The following is a 10,987-nucleotide window of genomic DNA, read 5'->3' on the forward strand; positions in this document are numbered from 1 at the left end:
CAAAGCTTTCATTGAAATTATTCATAATTTTGGGCTTCAAAGCAGTTGTGTATAAGTATTCTTTCTCAGTCAGGAAGAAATCCTTTTTTTATCAACATTCTGAAGAGGTGAGATTGTGAACATTTGGAGAGCAAAGGTCAACAAAAGAATGAAAGCATTTAAGCACAAAATATTTTTCAGGGTCACAGGAGCAAATTCTTTGTGGGAAAAAGACTAAGGTATTTGTGACTGTATCTTGATGGAAAACTGATTGCTCTGCCAATTATTAAATATAACTCTTATTAATGGTTATGGACAGTCCAAACTACAATCAGGTGCTGACACTTTGGGGCAGATTAAATGGGACAAGAAAAGAAAGGAAATGCATATTTCAAGAATGCCATTTATTCAAACTTACCAAACTTTCTCTTCCAGAAATCTTTCAAAAAAGCATGAGTAATCCTTAAAATCTTTAGAAGCATTTGGAATGCATGGAATTTTACAAAGCAAAGAGGCTTTGTTCCTGGAGAGCACTGCTTTTATATGATACAAAAATTGATAGAGCTAAGATTCATTTAGCAATAATTTAGATGCTTCAATATAATATTTGATTATTTGAAAATTTGAATTTTGCAAAATGTTACATATATATGTATATATATATGTACATATATATATATATACATATATATATGTATATATATACATACTACCTTATTTTAATCTCATAACTCTCAGGATCCCCAGTAGTTGAATGATTTGCCTACAGTCACAAAAATGTTAAGTCTCAACTGGTCTTCGTGACATCAAATCCAGTCCTCTAAGCATTATATCATGTGCCTCTCCTGAGTTTCTTTCTCCCTGCCTTCTGATAGTACCAATTCACAACCCATAGCAGACAGAGGATTTTTCCCTACTGTTAATGAAAGGATGAGTCCACAAGTTCTTCAGTTATCTTTTCTAATCCTCAATCCAAATTCATTCTTATAGTTAACTCCCCTTTCTTGCTATTTGAGTTGTTACTAGTGTCCTCAGCCTGCCTATGTGACCATAGTCTAGGAAATCAATAAACTTTTGGGAGTCTCAATAATTCTCCAATGCCATATGTTACATAGAAGATAAGAGATCTGCATTGATAGAGGGTAGCTACTCATCATGGAATGCCCTTTAATCAGGGCACCAATCCTAGGTAATTTTGAGAGATGATGAGGTATAGTGGATAAAGAAACCACTTTGGGGGGGCAGAGCCAAGATGGTGACAAGAACAGATCGTGTCTTAGGCGCTCTCTCATAAATCTTCGAAATTAAGGACTCTAAATTTTTGAGAGATAGAACCCACAAGGTAACCTGGAAAAGAGCAGAAAGGCTCTGCTCCCCGGGGTTGGAGGGGAGGGGTAGCCCACCAGAGGGAAAGAACTTCAGCCTCGCAGAGGCAGACACAGGGCACTGGGAGCAGTGGCTCACAGAAGCAGGGGAGTTTCCTGACCTATGCTCCAGGGAGCACTGGGCACAAATTGGGGGAATAGCGGAGGACCTCTGTAACCCTAACCCTAACCCAGCCCTCAGGGCACACAGTGAGCAGCTTGGCCACCCCAGCCCAGATCCAGGAAACAGAGAAGCAGGTGGAGCTGGAGCCAGTAAACAGGAGCCCCCAGGGCATGAGCCCATTGAACCTAGGGAGGGGAGTGAAGAGAGAGAGAGACTGCAGAGCTCTGTCCTCTGCCCCTGGAACAGGACTCTGGGGCTCTGACCACATTCAGATCCTGATCGCAGTCTAGGCCCCCCCATAGAACAGCAGGGTACCCCCACCTCAACCCCATGGCAGAGGGGGGCGCATATGGTCATTCACAGACCAGGAGGGAGGATAGAGCCTCACACACTGAGATCCTTGTGGGAGTGTCCCAAAAACTCAGGAAGCACCCCAAAAATAGGCTTAGGCTGGGAAAATGAGCAAGCAGAGAAAAAAGAGGAATACCATGGAGAAATATTTTGCATATGAGCCCAAGAAGGATCAAAACACTCAGTCTGAAGATGAAGAAGCACAAGCTCCTGCATCTAAAAACTCCAAGAAAAACAGAAATTGGGCTCAGGCTATGACAGAACTCAAAAAAGACTGAAAATCAAATGAGGGAGTTAGAAGAAAAACTGGGAAAAGAAATGAGAGAGATGCAGGAAAAACATGAAAATGAAGTCAGCACCTTAGTCAAGGAAATCCAAAAAAATGCTGAAGAAAATAACATGCTAAAAACCAGCTTAGGTCAAATGGATAAAACAGTTCAAAAAGTTATTGAGAAGAAGAATGCTTTAAAAAGCAGAATTGGCCAGATGGAAAAACAGATAAGAAAACTCTCTTAGGAAAATAAATCCTTCAAACAAAGAACAGAACTCAGGGGGATTGATGAATTTACGAGAAATCAGGACTCAATACTTCAAAACCAAAAAAATGAAAAATTAGAAGAAAATGTGAAACATCTCATTGAAAAAAAACTAATATGGAAAACAGATTTAGGAAAGATAATTTAAAAATTATTGGAATACCTGAAAGTCATGATCAGGAAAAGAGCCTTGATATCATTTTCAAAGAATTACTACAGGAAAATTGCCCTGATGTCCTAGAAGCAGAGGGCAAAATAGAAATGGAGAGAATCCACTGATCCTCCCTGAGAAAAAGATCCCAAAAAAACAACCCCTAGGAATATTATAGCCAAGTTCCAGAACTCCCATGTCAAAGAGAAAATATTACAAGCAGCCAGAAGGACACAATTCAAATATCATGGAGCTGCAGTCAGGATCACACAGGACTTAGCAGCAACTACATTAAAAGCTCCTAGGGCTTGGAATATAATGTACCAGGCAAAAGAGCTTAGAATGCAACCGAGAATCAACTACCCAGCAAAACTGAATGTCCTCTTCCAGGGAAAAAGATGGACTTTCAATGAACCAGGGAAATTTCAAATGTTCCTGTTAGAATGGCCAGAGCTGAACAGAAGGTTTGATCTTTAGATACAGGACTCAGGTGAAGCATAGAGAGTGGAGGAGAAGGGGAAAATATGAGGGACTTAATGAGGATGAACTGCATGTATTCCTGCATAGAAAAATGACACTGATAATACTCATATGAACCTTCTCAGTTAATAGAGCAGGTAGAAGGAGCTTTTATGGTTGAAGTACAGGAGAAAGCTGAATTTGAAGATAAAATATGGTGTAAAAATGGAGTCAATAGAAAAAAGGGAAATGTAAAGGGAGAAAGAAGAAGGAGAGGGGGAGTGGGCCAAGATATTTCATATAATAAGATTTTTCTTAATTACAATGAGCTATTGCAATGATATGGAAGGGGGAAGGGGTATAGGCATCTGGAGTAAGAAGGGGGAACAGGGGGAAGGGGGGTGATGTGAGTGATGGAGGAGAGGATGGACCATGGGGGGAGAGTGGTCAGATATAACATTTTCTTTTTTGCTTCTTGCAAGGGGCTGGGATTGGAAGGCCTGTCCAGGACCATGGGGTCGAGTGGATGCTGGGCCTAAGGGGTGGTATGGGGGCTCGGGGCCTCTTGGCCCCAGGGCCAGGGATCTGTCTGCAGCACCACTCAGCTACCCTACAGCAGAGTCAGAGTGAAAGGAGAGAGAGAATATGGCACATGGTAGTGGAGAAATACAAAAGGAGGCAGTTGAGATCAGCAATGGCAACGGTGGAAAAATATGGAAGTAACTTTTGTGATGGACTTATCATAAAGAATGTGATCCACCCATGACAGAGTTGTTGGTGTTGGAACAAATACTGAAGCACATTTTTTATTATCATTATTTGGGGGGGCGGGGTGCAGGGCAAATGGAGCTGGGTGGCCTGCCTAGGGCCACATAACAGGGTGATCGTTGGGTATCTGAGGCCGGATTGTTGGATGTATGGGGCTGGATGTGGGCTCAAGTGCTCATGGCTCCAGGTCTGGTGCTCCGTCCATTGCACCACCTGGCCATACCTACAATTATTACTATTATTTTTTAATTTTAATTTTTTTCTCTCCCCTTTACTTTATTGCTCAAGCGAGTCTATGTTTTTTTTGGGGGGGGTATTTTGTTTACTCTTAAACAAGAATATTTTATTAATGTATAAAAAACATTATTTGTACAAAATGAGAATAAATAAATATTAAATATATTAAAAAAAAGAAACCACTTTGGATCTCAGGAAATCTGCTTCTGATATAATCTGACCTTGTGACCCTGGGCAAGTCATTTAAGGTCCCTATACTTTCCAATATCACAAGTCTGGAGAGGAGAAAGAAAACAAACTTCTTATCATGCGAGAAAATTTAAAAGTTAAATCAATACCACTGGGCATGGTGGTACACATTGTAATCCTAGCTACTGGGAGGCAGAGGATGGAGGATCTCTTGATAAGTAGTAGTGAGAAAGGTTGATCAGTTGTCTATATTAAGTTCAGCAATAATATAATGAGCCCCAGAACTGGTAGCTGCCATAATTGCCTAAGGCGGGGCAAACTGGGCCAAGTAGAAAATGGAGCAAATCTGGTTTGGAAGTGTGAGTTCAATATGGCATATTCTTCAGACTGGTTTGGAAGTATGAGTTCATTATGGCATATTCTTCAGGCTGGAACCCTGAAGAAACAATCACAAGTCCAACCCTTGGTGGTTAAAGAAACTAATAAGAATTCATAATAACTGATAACAAGTATATATCCAACAATTACAGAATGTAGGACCCAACAAGAAGTAAATAAATTCAAGTCTATTCTATCAAACAATAAACATTTATTAAATGTCTTCCAAATTTCAGACACTGAACTAAGAACTAGCAATACAAAGAAAGGAGTTCATAGTCTACCACACTTACTATGAAATCACAGGCTTCAGAACTGGACAAGTTCAACATGGAGAGACAACAGGAAGAGTTCTGGGTTTATTCAGAGGTCTTTGGCACAAAGATTATTTTGCAACTTATCTAAACAAGGAACTTCACCAGGGCCTCATTTCCTTGTCTGTAAAATAAATAAGTTGGATTAAATTACTGATGGATTCCTTTTAGTTTTAAATATATGTTCTTATGATCTCACAAAAGTGTAGACACTTAGCAAAAGGAAAACAATGCAAGAGGTATAGTGCAATCATGTTGTTCTCCACTGATAATCCACCTGGGGACAGTCAACCAGAGCTTAATCAAACAAGGTCAAAGATGTGAAAAAGATTATTGAGGAATAGGAACTTAGAATAACTTCTGCAACAACAGGATAGAAATGGGAAATTTTTAACATTCAGCATCTTAAGGAGCCTGAGACCTATCTCCCTAAATGGTCTATTATATAAATTTGTGTCTCTTATTTGATCAAGCTATTTGTGACTGGCGAGCACACACACACACACACACACACACACAAAAACACACTCACACACACACACATGCACACAAACACATGACCTGCTGTGTATTCTTAGAAGGTCAAGTAACTCTGGTTAAGGATCCCATTGGGCTGTTTGCCTTTAAGAAATGGGACGACTGTGCACAGTTCTTAGCATCATCACAACAAAATATTAAAACATCCTAAAATGGAACAGTATGTCAATGACAAAAAAAAGAAAAAAGAGAATAATCCTGAATTTTTTTTTCTCTTATGGAAAAAGTAACTGAAGCTCAATCACCAATCTATTATTTATATTTACATTTCCATTGCTTTCAACAACAAAGTACAATGAGGGAAAACATCATTATCTGTATTGTAGAATAGGAAGGTTTCCAAGAGGACAAGGTCATCTTCAAGAATGAAAAACAAACATCATCATCATACCCCTGCTCCCACTTTCTGGCACAGTCTAAATTCATCTAGCCCTAGGAGGTAATGTGGCAACTACAATTTTAAGTACTCAACTCTTGAAATTTCCTAGAGAAACCTCACTAGCAAGGTCTGTTGAAGCCCATGAATCAAACCAACCCTAAGGTAAGGCTCAGAAAGACAGAAGGCAGTTGTTGGAGGAGCCTGAAGTGAGGAATAAGAAAATCAAGAGGGTGAAAAATTCCAGAAAAACAGCCCAGATTAAAATTAACATAATGCTGGAGAAAATGTTACTCATCCTACATTTTGAAAAGGACCATTGATATCATAGGATGATATCTTGACTTGTGCATGAATTGGATATAATTGAGGCAGATTGCAAAAAGTCATGGGTCTTGATCTCTCCTATAGTCACAGAAGTCCAATGGCAAGGCAAAAGTCAGGGCAATGGCCCAGGATGCAGTGGTGTCTTCAAAGACTGACCATGCTCTAAATGCTCCACAGAACCTGCTTCATCCTTCTATTCCACTGGAAGATCTTCATATGCTTGGAGTAGACATCCCCCTAACTCACCAATAGGCTTGCAATCTGTTGATTATCCTCAACCTGTATTAGCCCATCTGCCTAGACAGTTTTCCCAAGTAATGGTCGCTGTCCATGCTACATCTTCTTGAAACCCCAGGTGAAAATTGGTTGTCAGGGGAACACCATGAGAAGCTCTGAAAAGTGTTCAGCATACCCTCACATCAGAGGTGCTATTCCTCCCTGAATACCCCTGCAGGACACAGGCATCCAGTAGAGGGAGTGAGAGTAATGTGGACAGATGAACTAAGGAGAAAGGTATCTCAAGACTTTTTAAACCTACAAAGCCTTGAGACTTACTCATACTTCATAGCCAGTCCCAGTCTAGGGGTTCAAGAAAGTCAAGCTGAGGAGATAACAATGGCCCTCCACCTGGCAAAGATGATGAATAGGTCTTACCACAGTGACCTCTCTTGATGTCTCCCTGAAGAAGTGACCCAACTGACCACTCTCACCCCACTGATGAAAACAGAGACACAGAGAAAGAGATAGAGACAGAGACAGAGACAGACAGAGACAGAGAGAAGATGACTTTGACAAGTCAGCAGCAGGGCAATTGAGTAAACAAAAGTTGAATAGCTGTTGCATTACTATCTAAATTGTGAGTAGAATCAGAAGAATAAGTTGTACAATAGCAAGAACATTGAAAAAATGATTGTCTATGAAAGACCAAAATCTTTTTTCAGAAAAATTGTTTTCTAACCGTGTCTCCCCTATTAATCATCTCTAACATTTGGGTCTGGCGCATTGCCAGTTGAAAGCAGCCAACATCATCAACTATTCAGTTGCTATGCTTACCTAATCCAACTTAAAAACACAGTTGGTTTTGTAAAGTCGATTCAAGTGGATAGGTACCATTGAAGCTTCCTTTTTTGGCCAGAAGGTATTTAATCTTTTGAAAATAATACCTGTGATACCCGCCCCCTCTCCACTGCTACGCATCACCAAATCCAATAGCACCAATGGCACTCTCTGCTCCCCTTAACCTTTTATTAAATGCTAGCTAGAAAATAAATAAGAAATAGCATATACTGAAAGGTAAGTTTGCTGAGAATTGTACCATGGATTAAGGCATAATGTAAGGGACCCAGTAGCCAAGATTCTGACCTGGCCTAGAGTTGTTTGAATTGATATTAGGGCAAAGACCCTCCCATTTTTTCAGAGCTTGAATTGCTCCTCTTATTGCCTTCCCTTTAGCACCTAATGCCTATATCAGAAATTTTTAGCAATCATTCTCATATATCTTCCTGTGTGGTCCTTCAATTGCTTTGTTTTTATAAATCTTATAGCCCTGACAAGATTGTAAACTCCAATCAGGAAGGTACTGAGAAATAAGTATTTTCTGGCTATCTCACAGAATTTAATACCTGTACTGATCATCCAGCTTAATAAATGGGTTTTTAAAAACTTGAGAAGCAGTAAGGAGATAGAGGGGCCTTGGAGCCAAGAAAATCTGCCCCTGGACCTATCCCTGCCTGTCAGTACTCCTTCTAAGATTACAATTCTGTATGGGAAACTCTCTTAAGATTTTAAATGAAATCGCCTATAGGCTTCTATTGGGGAGGTTTCCCCCCCTGGCAACTTTTCCAATGAGAATTTCCTACCCTTTGTGAAAGTACAGAGCTAGAGAAAAATGAAGGAGGGAAGGAGGGAAGGAGGGAAGGAAGGAAGGAAGGAAGGAAGGAAGGAAGGAAGGAAGGAAGGAAGGAAGGAAGGAAGGAAGGAAGGAGGGAGGGAGGGAGGGAAGGAGGGAAGGAAGGAGAGAAGGAGGAAGGGAAGGAAGGAGGGAGGGAAGGAAGGAGGGAGGAAGGAAAAGAGAAAGAAGAAAAAGAAAGAGAAAGAAAGAAAAAGAGAGAGTGAAACAAGGACTTACTAAATCAAACTGAGCTGAATTAAACTGCATAACTCTTTAAAGTTCTTTGCAGTTCTAGATACTTTGATCTTATGAATTCACACTAAAGCAAGCATTTATCACCTTGCACCTGAATTGTTGTCAGCCTTCTTATTGACTCAAGTTTCTCCCCACTTCAATCCATCTTGCACTCAGCTATCAAAGTGAACTTTCCAAAGTACATCCAATAAACTCCATGATACCTCTCCAAGATCAAATATAAAATCTTGCTTGACATTTAAAGTTTTTCATAAGCTAGCCCCTCCCTTTCTACCTTTCCATTCTTCTTATGCTTTACGCCCTTCCTCCCATTCTCTAATCCAACAACATTGGCCTTTTTAATCTTTATGCATAATTCTTCATCTCCCTTATGCTATCATATTGTCTACCATGTCTAACATGTTTTCCCTCTTCATCTTCACCTCCCAGCTTTCTTCAAAAATCAGCTTAAATCTCATTTTCTGCAAGAGGTCTTTCCCAATTCCATCTCACTACTGATAGCCCACAGTTATAAGTATTGAATTAGCATGTTCTTTATAACAGTGCTTCCTGAAGGAGTTCCTTTATTGGTTTTAGTTACACTGGTATAGATTCTTCCTTAAGAGATTATTTCACATTTACCTTATACACATATAAATATAAATCTTCTTGTTTATATGTTGTCTCTCCCATTTAAACAGAAGTTACTTGAGAATAGGGATCATATTTTCGTCTATCACTCAGCACTTAATATTTAGCACATAGAATACACTTATTAAATATCAAATAACTGCTTGAAATAGACCTCACCTCAAAAATCTGCCTCTGATGGGTACTACTTATGTGACTTTGGGTGAGTTTCTCATTTTTTTGTCTGTAAAATGAGAAGTTTTGACTACATGGCCTAAAAAAAGTCCTTTCCATTTTTAGACTCATGACCCTACACACATTGGCATGTTAAAAATCTGGTCATTTACTATAATAGTGAGACTAAATAAGCTAGTAAAACAACTCTCTCATGACGCAATAAAATAAAGATCATGCCACGAGCAATAATAACAGAAATTATAATAATGTATATTTGTATAAGAGCTGTTCATTTATAAAACATTTTCCATCTGGTCACTTCTCTCAACTTCAATTTCCACTCAGACTTATTGTTCAAGCATTTCCATTATGTCTGACTCTTCATGACCCCCATTTTGGGAATTTTCATGACAAGGATATTAGAATGGTTTGCCATTTTCTTCTCCAGCTCATTTTATAGATGAAGAACTGAGGTAAACAGGGTTAAGTGACTTGCTCTTGTGTTGTCACACAGACCAGAGTTGAACTCATGAAGATAAGTCTTCCTGATTTTAAGCCCAGTGTCCTATCCACTGTACCATCTAGTTATCTTCCTCGCTGGATTCATCTGTTATTTTTTAAAAATCAGATGACCTCTAAAGTCCCTTTCAGTTTTAGTATTCTAGGATTTCCTAAAACATTTTTACAATTAAAAAAAAACTTAAAGTCAGAATAATGATAAAAATCATACAATCATCTCCAGTAAGTGGCATGGCAGAAAAATCTCGAGTTAGAATAAGGGAACAGTGGTACAATATCCAGCTTGGCTACCTACTACTTATATAGGTATCTTATGAGATTTTCACCAGTCAAAGTACAGCACCAAAGCAATAAAGATTCACTGATAACACATATACATAATAAAGATAAGTTTAGGGCTAAATGAACAGAGACAAAGATTTTGCCTTATTATTTATTCTGATTTATTCATGCTTAGTATAGAGCCTGGCACATTTAGAAATGCAGTTGGCGGACTGATGCTAAACAAGATAAGATCTTGATTAACAAAGACTATTAGTTATCCAAAATAGAAAGCTTTGATCTTTATGCTGACACAAGGACCTAAGAAAAAATTTAAGGGTCTGCCTGACTCTTATTAGCTGGTAGTGGTGGTTATGATTTAAAAACTGTCAGACTTCCTTTCTATGGTAGAGGTTCTAGCCATTAAATCATTGGAGACTGGAACTAAAACGGTGCACAAGTAGCCCTAATGAAACTAGCCCAGAAGACAGGAGTAGAGAATAAAGCCTCTGACTGTGATGTTCAACAAGCAACAAGCAAAACAACACATCCAGCAGAGATGCAATAAGGCCAGTGGAGTCTTGCTCGCTGAGACTATTTGCCCAGCAATAACCATAATACTAGTAGGGATAAACAGGACAGCAGATCAACTCAGTAGACCAGTTCAGGAAAGATAACCAATAGAGAATAGACTTAGAATGAGCAGAGGGCATCTCTGGTTCTGGACCATTTCAGATGGAGAGGTATTTGGTGTTACGTGACTGGTCCAGGGTCACATAGCTAGTATTTAATGTCTGAGATCATATTGAACTCAGCTGCTTCTGTCTAAAAGGGTCAGTACTTTATCAATTGTGCCAATAAGAGCAGCTAAGAAGAGCAATGGATAATACACTGTCCAGGGAGTCAGGAGGATCTGAGTTCAAATTTGATCTCAGACACTTGATTCTGACTAGCTATGTGACCTTGGATAAGTCATTTAACCCTGATTACCCCACATCCAGGGCCATCTCCAATCATTCTGATTCATATGTGGTCACTGGATATAGATCACTCCAGAGAAGAAAGTGAGGCTGGTGATTCAAATCCAATTCACAAGCATGTCATGGCATCACCTTCCTGATGTCACGGTCTTCTTCAAGAATGAAGGACAAGGGACAGCTAGGTGGTACAGTGGATAGAGCACTG

Source organism: Macrotis lagotis, chromosome 2, assembly GCF_037893015.1.
Source record: "Macrotis lagotis isolate mMagLag1 chromosome 2, bilby.v1.9.chrom.fasta, whole genome shotgun sequence".
NCBI classification, from domain to species: Eukaryota; Metazoa; Chordata; class Mammalia; order Peramelemorphia; family Peramelidae; genus Macrotis; species Macrotis lagotis.